The 7,879-nt window shown below is 54.1% G+C and overlaps 1 pseudogene across 1 annotated transcript; it reads right to left on the minus strand.

Moving 5' to 3' along the window:
- Window positions 1–18: 18 nt before the first annotated feature.
- Window positions 19–7,541, minus strand: LOC309657046 (L-amino-acid oxidase-like; annotated as a pseudogene). Its single transcript, XR_014268298.1, has 6 exons — window positions 6,101–7,541; window positions 5,736–5,850; window positions 4,254–4,457; window positions 3,762–3,830; window positions 2,008–2,144; window positions 19–856 (listed from the first exon to the last, which is right to left on the minus strand). The product of XR_014268298.1 is annotated as an L-amino-acid oxidase-like (transcript).
- Between the last annotated feature and the right edge of the window lie 338 nt (window positions 7,542–7,879).

Here is a 7,879-nt window from a genome sequence, read left to right on the forward strand (position 1 = left end):
GATTTACAGTATTGTGTTTCAAGTGTAGCTATAGCTCGATTTTGGAGTGGGTTCTTTTGGGTCTCTGGGGTCCTTGGTCAAAGCCATGCCCACAGCCTCTTGGATGTTCTGTGCCGCCCTGAGCTGTGATTTGATTGCTGTGTCAATCCAGCCGGGGGGCAGGGTTGTGTGCTCATCAGCAAAGTGGGCCTGTCCTTCTGGCTGGCAGAGTTCCTGGGCATAGTCCACATATTGGTAGGGAGTGAAGGAGGCAAAGCCGCCCATGGAGTAGGGGTCCTGGCTCCAATGCTTGACCATGGAATAGGGGCCCAGGGCCCGCACCTCCTCCTTGAGGAGGTCATGGACTACTGCCAGGTCGTCCAGGACAATATCAATTGCCCGGGCACGTCCATGACAGCGAAGAAAGAGGAGTCATCGTCCAGGGTATAGGAGGCCAGGATGACCCCTGTGCCATTGGGAAAGATGTGGTTGGCATAGAAGATGAAGCGGAAGGCTGGTTGGTGCTGGACTGCCCCCTAAGATGACTTTGTGCTCCCAGAAATGCTGCCTGCGGGTCAGGATCACTTTGGTGGCACTGCTGTAGTGGACGGATCGCAGTGCGTCCTCCTTGCCATGGGAGAGAGGTGGCCGGAAACAGAGGAGTCAGGCAGCCTTGGCTGTGGTGGCCACAATCAGGTAATCGGCGGTCAGATGTACCCTGGTCTGCAGAGGGTCAGGCGTTCGGTAGGTGATGTGGACGTGGTCTCCGTATGATTCTACCTCCTCTGCTGGCGAGTGGAGCGGGACTGTCCTGGGCAAGAGGGCAGCATGCAGGGCCTGGGGGAGCTGGTCAAAGCCCCCAGCGATTTCATCGAACCTGAGAGTGAGCAGGCAAGGGAGAGACAGGGAAGCAGGCTGATGGACAAGGCCAGGCAGAGGATGGGCCATTTGGACTGTACAGAGGCTGAGCCTTCTAATGGACCTGCTCTGGCCTGTGTGTTAGGGAGGTAAGCCATTGGCAAAAGGAGGGCATGCCAGGTAAGGTGGCTCTTAGCTCCAGGGAACTAGAGATAGGTGCCATTTGGGGGCTGACAAATCAGAAAAATGCATTCCCTCGGGGCAGGTACAGTCCCTTGCCAGAGCCTCAGGCTTGAAACGTGGATCATGCCTGGCTCGCGGTCACACACACCTCCCCCCCGCCCCCCGCCTCCTCAAGTGGTCACCCCACTCGGCCTGCCTGAAGGCCCTCCTCTTCCTTCCATTTTCCCTTTAAGACAATCCCTGGCCTGAATATAAATGGATTCACTCTGAAAAAAATTCTGGGAGGAAGGGAGAAGATGCTATTGGGAAAAGAAGAAGCCCGGGTGCTTAAATAACTGAGCCAGTCCCCTTGGCCACTGAAGGCTTGCAGGGTCTGTTGCCCTCCCGCAAATATCTGTAGCCTTTTTTTTTTTTTTTGCAGGAATTGGGTCACAGAACCCTGAGGGAGAGTGAATCCCGGTCTATTTTACCTTTGTAGCCCCAGACCATCCTGACAGCGACCAGGGGTTCGGTGGTTGGGGTCTGGAGTTAGCAGCCCTGATACGTCTTCCTGGGATGAAAGACAGTGAGGCCCCTTGTAAGGACCTTCATCTCTGTAACCAGAGAGCAGGTGAGACCCAGAGCAAAGGCAGATCTGTAGCCTCCTGATGTGACTGCCTCCTGGCCAGAGGTTCTTAAAGTGGGGGTCCTAGACACAAAGACAGGAAGCAGCAGCAGACCTTGAAGCATGTCAGAAATGCCATGTTCTCAGGTCCTAGCCCAGATCTACTGAATCAGAGACTCAGGGTGGGGCTCAACCTTCTGTGTTTAACAAGACCCCTAGTGATTCTGAGGCTCATTGGAGTTTGGAAAACCCTGCTTTCCCCTCTTCCCCATTTCTTTTGGGATTTTTCCACCTGATTTATCTAAACTTTCTTTCCACCACTGTCCTGGTTTGTAACTGGCTAACCCATGCCCATTTTCCCATTGCTCCACCCCATTTCCCACTGGGGCTCCTGGAAGAGGGAGATGGTGGCGTGCAGGGTCTCCAAGAAGGCCTCGTGGTAGCCAGCATCTGCATTCGGCAGCTCCCCAGTCAACTGCACGGCCCCCCGGCTCAGGTTCCCCACCTTAATCAGGTATCCCTGCAACCAGCCGACCACGTGCAGGGAGAGAAGGCAGGGGAGTCAGATTGTCTGGAAGCCAACATGAGAACCCTTGCTTTGCATCCAGGGACAGGGAGAAACAGAATTGGACAGAGTGGAATGGCCAGACCATTCAGCCGGGCCCCTGGGGGCTGCCATGGGTCCACTTGTACTAGGCTCTGACAGTCTCAAAATGCTCCCTTTTGTCCTAATAACAGGAAAAGAGCTAACTTTCAGTGCTACTTCCCACATACACACCCTCTGATGAGCCCTTCACTTGTATGAGCCTCATACAGTCCTAAGAAGTAGCTTATCACCCCTGTTTTACAGGTGGGGGAACTGAGACCCAGTCTTCCTGTCAACTGCAAGTATGTTGGGCCGCTTACACTGATCTGGAGGAATCTAGGTACTGAGTAATTTTTCTCACCCTGCCCGCATCCCCCACCATCACACTGTGGTCCTGGCTAGCCCACCAGCAAGTGACCCTGAAGTTCTCCCTTTGGAAGTGCCCACTGAGGATTGTGCCTGTGCTTCACCCCTGCTCCTTTCTCCCAAGCAAGGCCAGAGTTCACACAACAGAACTGGCCAGGAGGGCTTCACCTGTTAGGGTGACCAACTGTTCAGCTTGCCGAGGGCTGAGGGGTGTCCGGGGATGATCTGGTACCCTTGTCACCAGTGCAGCGGCCCTGGAGGCTGGGCACTCGGGGGGGCAGTCCTGACAGGGACTGCCAGGATGACAGGGCATGGCTGGTCTTGCCGTAACCTGGGCAAAAACCTCTATCAAACATGCATGTTTAAACCAGAGACAAGGTGGCAGGGCCCCACCATCCCAGGAAAAGCAACGTCACAAAGTTCCTGGAGACATGCTTCAAGATCTGCAGTGTAGACAACCAGAACCCAGAGAGGGTGGTAGGTTCCCTACCTCTGTGCATGGGGTGTGGTGGAAGGTGGGGGGTAGGGGTGGGCAACTGAGAATCTCCTCTAGCTTGACTTATTCTCCAAGCCCTGTACATCTCCTCCCTTTTTCCTTCCCTCCTCCCCTGTTTCCCTTCCCCCCTTCCTTCCCCTCCCTCCCACCACCATTGTCCTCCAGGAGCTTACATTCCAGCAGGGGAAGCAGACCATAAACAAATTAAACAAGTAAAATATTCAATACAGTGTGATAAGTGTCAGGGTGGAAAATATTGCAGAGAAAGGAAGATGGGAGGGTGCCAGATGGGAGGAACCTCAGTTCAAAGTGGACATTTGAGCCATGACCTGAAGAAGGTTGAGGGGCAAGCCATGTGATATCTGCAGGAAGAGCATTCCAGGCAGAGGGAACGGCCAATGCCAAGGCCTTGAGGGTGTGCTTGGCTGAGTAAGAAACAGCAAGGGGTTGGAGTAGGTGGGTGAGGAAGGAGCCCCTCTCCATCTTGGGCAGCCCTTAGCCTCAGGCGGGAGGATGTGGAGCAGGGTCTGTGCACAGGCTCCCTCTGGCTGCCTGCTGGGCAGGGTGGGTCAAGGGTTAACATGTTTCTCCTGCTACAAGCTGGAAAGAGGGTGGGCGGTCCTGCCGTGGTTTCCATAGATTGTGACAGGGTGGGCTGTGGGCAGCAGGAAGTGGGTCCCAGGACTGACCTTGGTGGAGAAGGAGTTGTACTTCTCCAGCACCTGGCTGCAGCTACTGCTTTTCAGCTCCTCCACCACCTGGGCATGGAGGAAGGAGGGGCACTCAGTGAGAACCAAACTCCACCCCACACGGACACTTACCTCCGCCTGGTCCAGCCCCCCATGCTCCCACTCCCTCACTCATGCTTCTACTTGTGTGTACGTCCAAGGTTGGTTTATATATGTTCTCTCCTGGGTTCAAGGACTTTGTCCCACAACTAGTCTGAATGTCCCGAAGGTGGAAACTTAACTATTGGACAGATTACGGGGCTGTAAAGTTAGGGGCCAGAGCTCCCCCACCAACCTGGGAGTTACAGAGGTGGGAAGTCTACCTCCTTGTTGGTGTTGGACACATTTCTGTAGGCCTACGAGGCCACTGTGAATAGTACGGACAAAGCGGGAAACCTGGCACCACTGTGGCCGAGTGAGGCTGGGCAGGGTCGGAGAGTTTGGTATGTTCACACTCCCTGGCAGTGATTCTAGGAAAAGCTGTTCTGCCGTCTTCCACTCCTCATTTGCCCTGACTTGATAGCCCAGCAGACGCGGGTAGGACTGTGCCTCCCCCATGAGCTGTGCACCCCGTTGACCAGCACCCAGCTCTGGTTGTTGGAGGCGCGGAACTTACTGAGCTTTAGCCCAGACTTCCTGATGAGCTCATGAGAGAGCCTGGGGTGCGAATCAGAGGCAGCTCAGCAGGGACAAGGAAGCCGCCAGCCCTCCCTGCTACAGGGGCTCTGCTCTTTGCTCCCCACAGATGTATTGCGGCTACTGGCCTCTATCCAAAGACAGAACTACAGGCCCCCTTGTCACTACGCTAATGGCGGCAGGGCCACGAGGGAACAGGGCCACCATTCTTGTGGCCACATCACACCAGGCTTGTCCTCCGTTTTGGCCACGATCTCTCTCATTTTGTCTGAGACGTCTGGCCTCAAGGTCCAGGAGGTTTCATGAAGAGCAGTGTCTTATCTAAACTGGAGGCCATGTGCATCCTTCCCAAGCCTCCAGGAAGCATCCTCCACCACCCTGCATTCTCCACGGAGCAGGGACCCCTTCACGATGACCCTCCATGAGGTCACCTGGTGCTGGTTTCTGGTCCCAGGGCTCCCACCAGACACCACACCCTCCTCGATGGACACTCATTTATTCCCATTGTTAGCAAACCTAGCAGGCCACTTTTGACTTTTCAAGGTGCTCTCCCATCCTAATTATCTTTTGGGATCCTCCACATCGGCTTCTAAGCAGGCAGGGCAGGTGCCATTATGCACAGTATATACATTAAAACATTGAGGCTGTGAGTTGGGGCAGACCCAGCCCTTCTGACTTCCAGGAAAGGATGGCCACTCATTGCTATTTGTCTTGACCTTGATATTGACTGCTGTTCTAATTGTGTGTTCTAACTGTGCGTTTTGTGTCTTCTTAGATTCTGTCTATTTGATATTCATTAATCACAGGGCCGAACCACGTCTCTCCTGCATGTCAGCTTGCCTAGAGCTCTCCTTTCAGCGTGCAGACTAGCTGATCCAAGGCCATGTTCCCACCCACACACCAAGTAAATATCTCCCCTGCCCTAACTCACCCAGGACCAGGTACCAGGCAACTAGAGACCACTCCTACAGCCCAGAGCCCACTGTAATTATTCAAACCAGCCAAACCTAAGCTGTTTACCTCTGTCCCACGTTGCCTTTCCCTGAGAAACTCCAATAAAGGCCAAGGTCTGTGCCTTCTCTTTGCTCCTGTCTTCTGCCTCCTGACCATCCCAATGTATCCCCTGTGTGGTGTGGTTTGTCCCCTTCTCTCTGGAAATGTAAGTAATAAATTCTTTCAGTGGCATTAACCTCTCCATGGCTACTCATCACCTCCATAAACTAAAATCCCGAGAGTACAAATGAGACAACTGCCCACACCCCAGCCTTCCCTACCCACTCCCACTTTTCCCGACCGTACCTGTGGTTGGCGGGAATCCTCATGGCTCCCAGCTCCACATACCACTGTGCTCCAGGCACTCTGTGGGTCTCTATTCTGCCACCCACACATGCCCTGAGGCCTCCAGGACAGTCACCTAGAAAGACAGCACTTTCCTGACCTCAGTGAGGCTGGACACATCCTCTCCTAGCAGGCCTAGCTCCCACAGCCCTCCTGCCTCTTCCCCAGGTCTCCCTTTGTTAGACAGTCAGGCCACCCAGTTCTCCTAGCCCTTCTACCCCCACCTAGAGCCCTAGACCCAGTCCCCTGCCCCAGCTCTCTGAGGCTGTCCACTTCCCTCTCTCCCACGTTCCCCATGCAGGACCCTCCCACACCCTATCATGTACCTGGTGGCCAGCGTCCTGCAGGGTCTTGGCAGCGGTGAGCCCTGCCCGGCCCCCCAATCACCACTATCTGTTTCCTTTCCGCCGTCGGCCCCAGCCCGTCTTGGGCCAGCCGCACCATCTCTTCATACTGCGGCTCCTCAAAGCACTTGACAGGCCGGCTGTTGAAGGCCTGGGTACCCAGGCTCAGCACAGACAGGAGGGTGAGGGCCAGCCGGCCTGTGCACATGGCTGTGGAGATGTCCTCAGATGACTGAGGACCAAGAAGTCCTGCTGGTCTTAACACTTGCTTTGAGGAGTGGTTATATCTCTAGACCTGTGACGCAGCATGCCGGCACTCCCATTCGCTTCCCTCCCTACTAGAGGGCGTCTTAGTCACCAGGACTGCCAAGCTGCCCCCAGCGCCCCAGATGGTCAGCACTGCCACCTCGCCGCCCCCGCTCAAGGAATGATGCAGGATGGAGCCCCGCCCAAGGTACCTGCCCTTGGCCATCTGGACTGCCATCCATGAGGCCAAGCCCTCGGTCCAATGAGGGACAGGTGAGGTGGACCTGTCCACCACATTGGGTGCCCCATTTCCCCCTTGGAGTTGATAGAATGTTTGTTGCAGCGAAAAGACCTAACTCACTGGCTGTGGAAGGATAGAGAGTATAAAGGCATCATTTAATAATGTTAACAGTTTCTGAGATGTGCATGGCAGTGTACCAGCTTCCCAAGCCCCAGAGAGACATCGTGAGGCCGTTTCCCAGAGGTGGCCAAGGCTCACTGAAGTTAAAGAGTTTGCCCAATTGTGAGCCTGCATTTCCACACCTGCCTTGGACAGGGTTCCATTCATTCTGGCTCATACATTCCCTCTAGGAGCCTATGAAAGGTGTGTGTTTTGTGACTGTCATTTTCTTATTGTTGTCCTTGTTGTAATTATTATCTGTGTTCTGGGCTGGATTGTACCTCCCCACCAAGTCATGTGCTGAAATCTTAACCCCTGGTACCTCAGAATGTGACTGTATTTGGAGACAGGGCCTTTAATGAGGTGATGAAGTTAAAATGAGGCTGTTAAGGTGGACCCTATGCAGCCTGACTAGTGTCCTTGTAAGAAGAGGAAATTTTGACACACAGAGAGACACCAAGGATGTGAGCACAGAGCAAAGGCCACGTGAAGACACAGGGAGAAGGTAATGATGTACAAGGCAAGGAGAGAGGCCTCAGGGGGAACCAACTCTGCTGACACCTTGATCTTGGACTTCCAGCCTCCAGAACTGTGAGAAATTTCTGTTGCTTCTGCCACCCAGTCTGTAGTATTTTGTTGTTGCAGCCTGAGCAGACTAATACAGTTTGCAACCGAGTTTCCCTCTGTATCTTTCCCTAGGGTAGGGAGAAGTGAGGGTCTGGCTCTGGCTGTCAGGTCAGACTCACCACCATATACCTTTAAAAATGTGCATTCATTTTTTTTAAAATAAGAATCCACGCGAGGGCTTCCCTGGTGGCGCAGTGGTTGAGAATCTGCCTGCCGATGCAGGGGACACAGGTTCGAGCCCTGGTCTGGGAGGATCCCACATGCTGCGGAGCAACTGGGCCCGTGAGCCACAACTGCTGAGCCTGCGCGTCTGGAGCCTGTGCCCCGCAACGGCAGGGGCCACGATAATGAGAGGCCCGCGCACCGCGATGAAGAGTGGCCCCGGCTTGCCGCAACTGGAGAAAGCCCTAGCACGAAACGAAGACCCAACGCAGCTAAAAATAAATAAATAAATAAAGTAGCTATTAATTAAAAAAAAAAAAAGAATG

This window comes from Balaenoptera physalus (assembly GCF_965194825.1).
Source record: "Balaenoptera physalus genome assembly, chromosome: 3".
NCBI classification, from domain to species: Eukaryota; Metazoa; Chordata; class Mammalia; order Artiodactyla; family Balaenopteridae; genus Balaenoptera; species Balaenoptera physalus.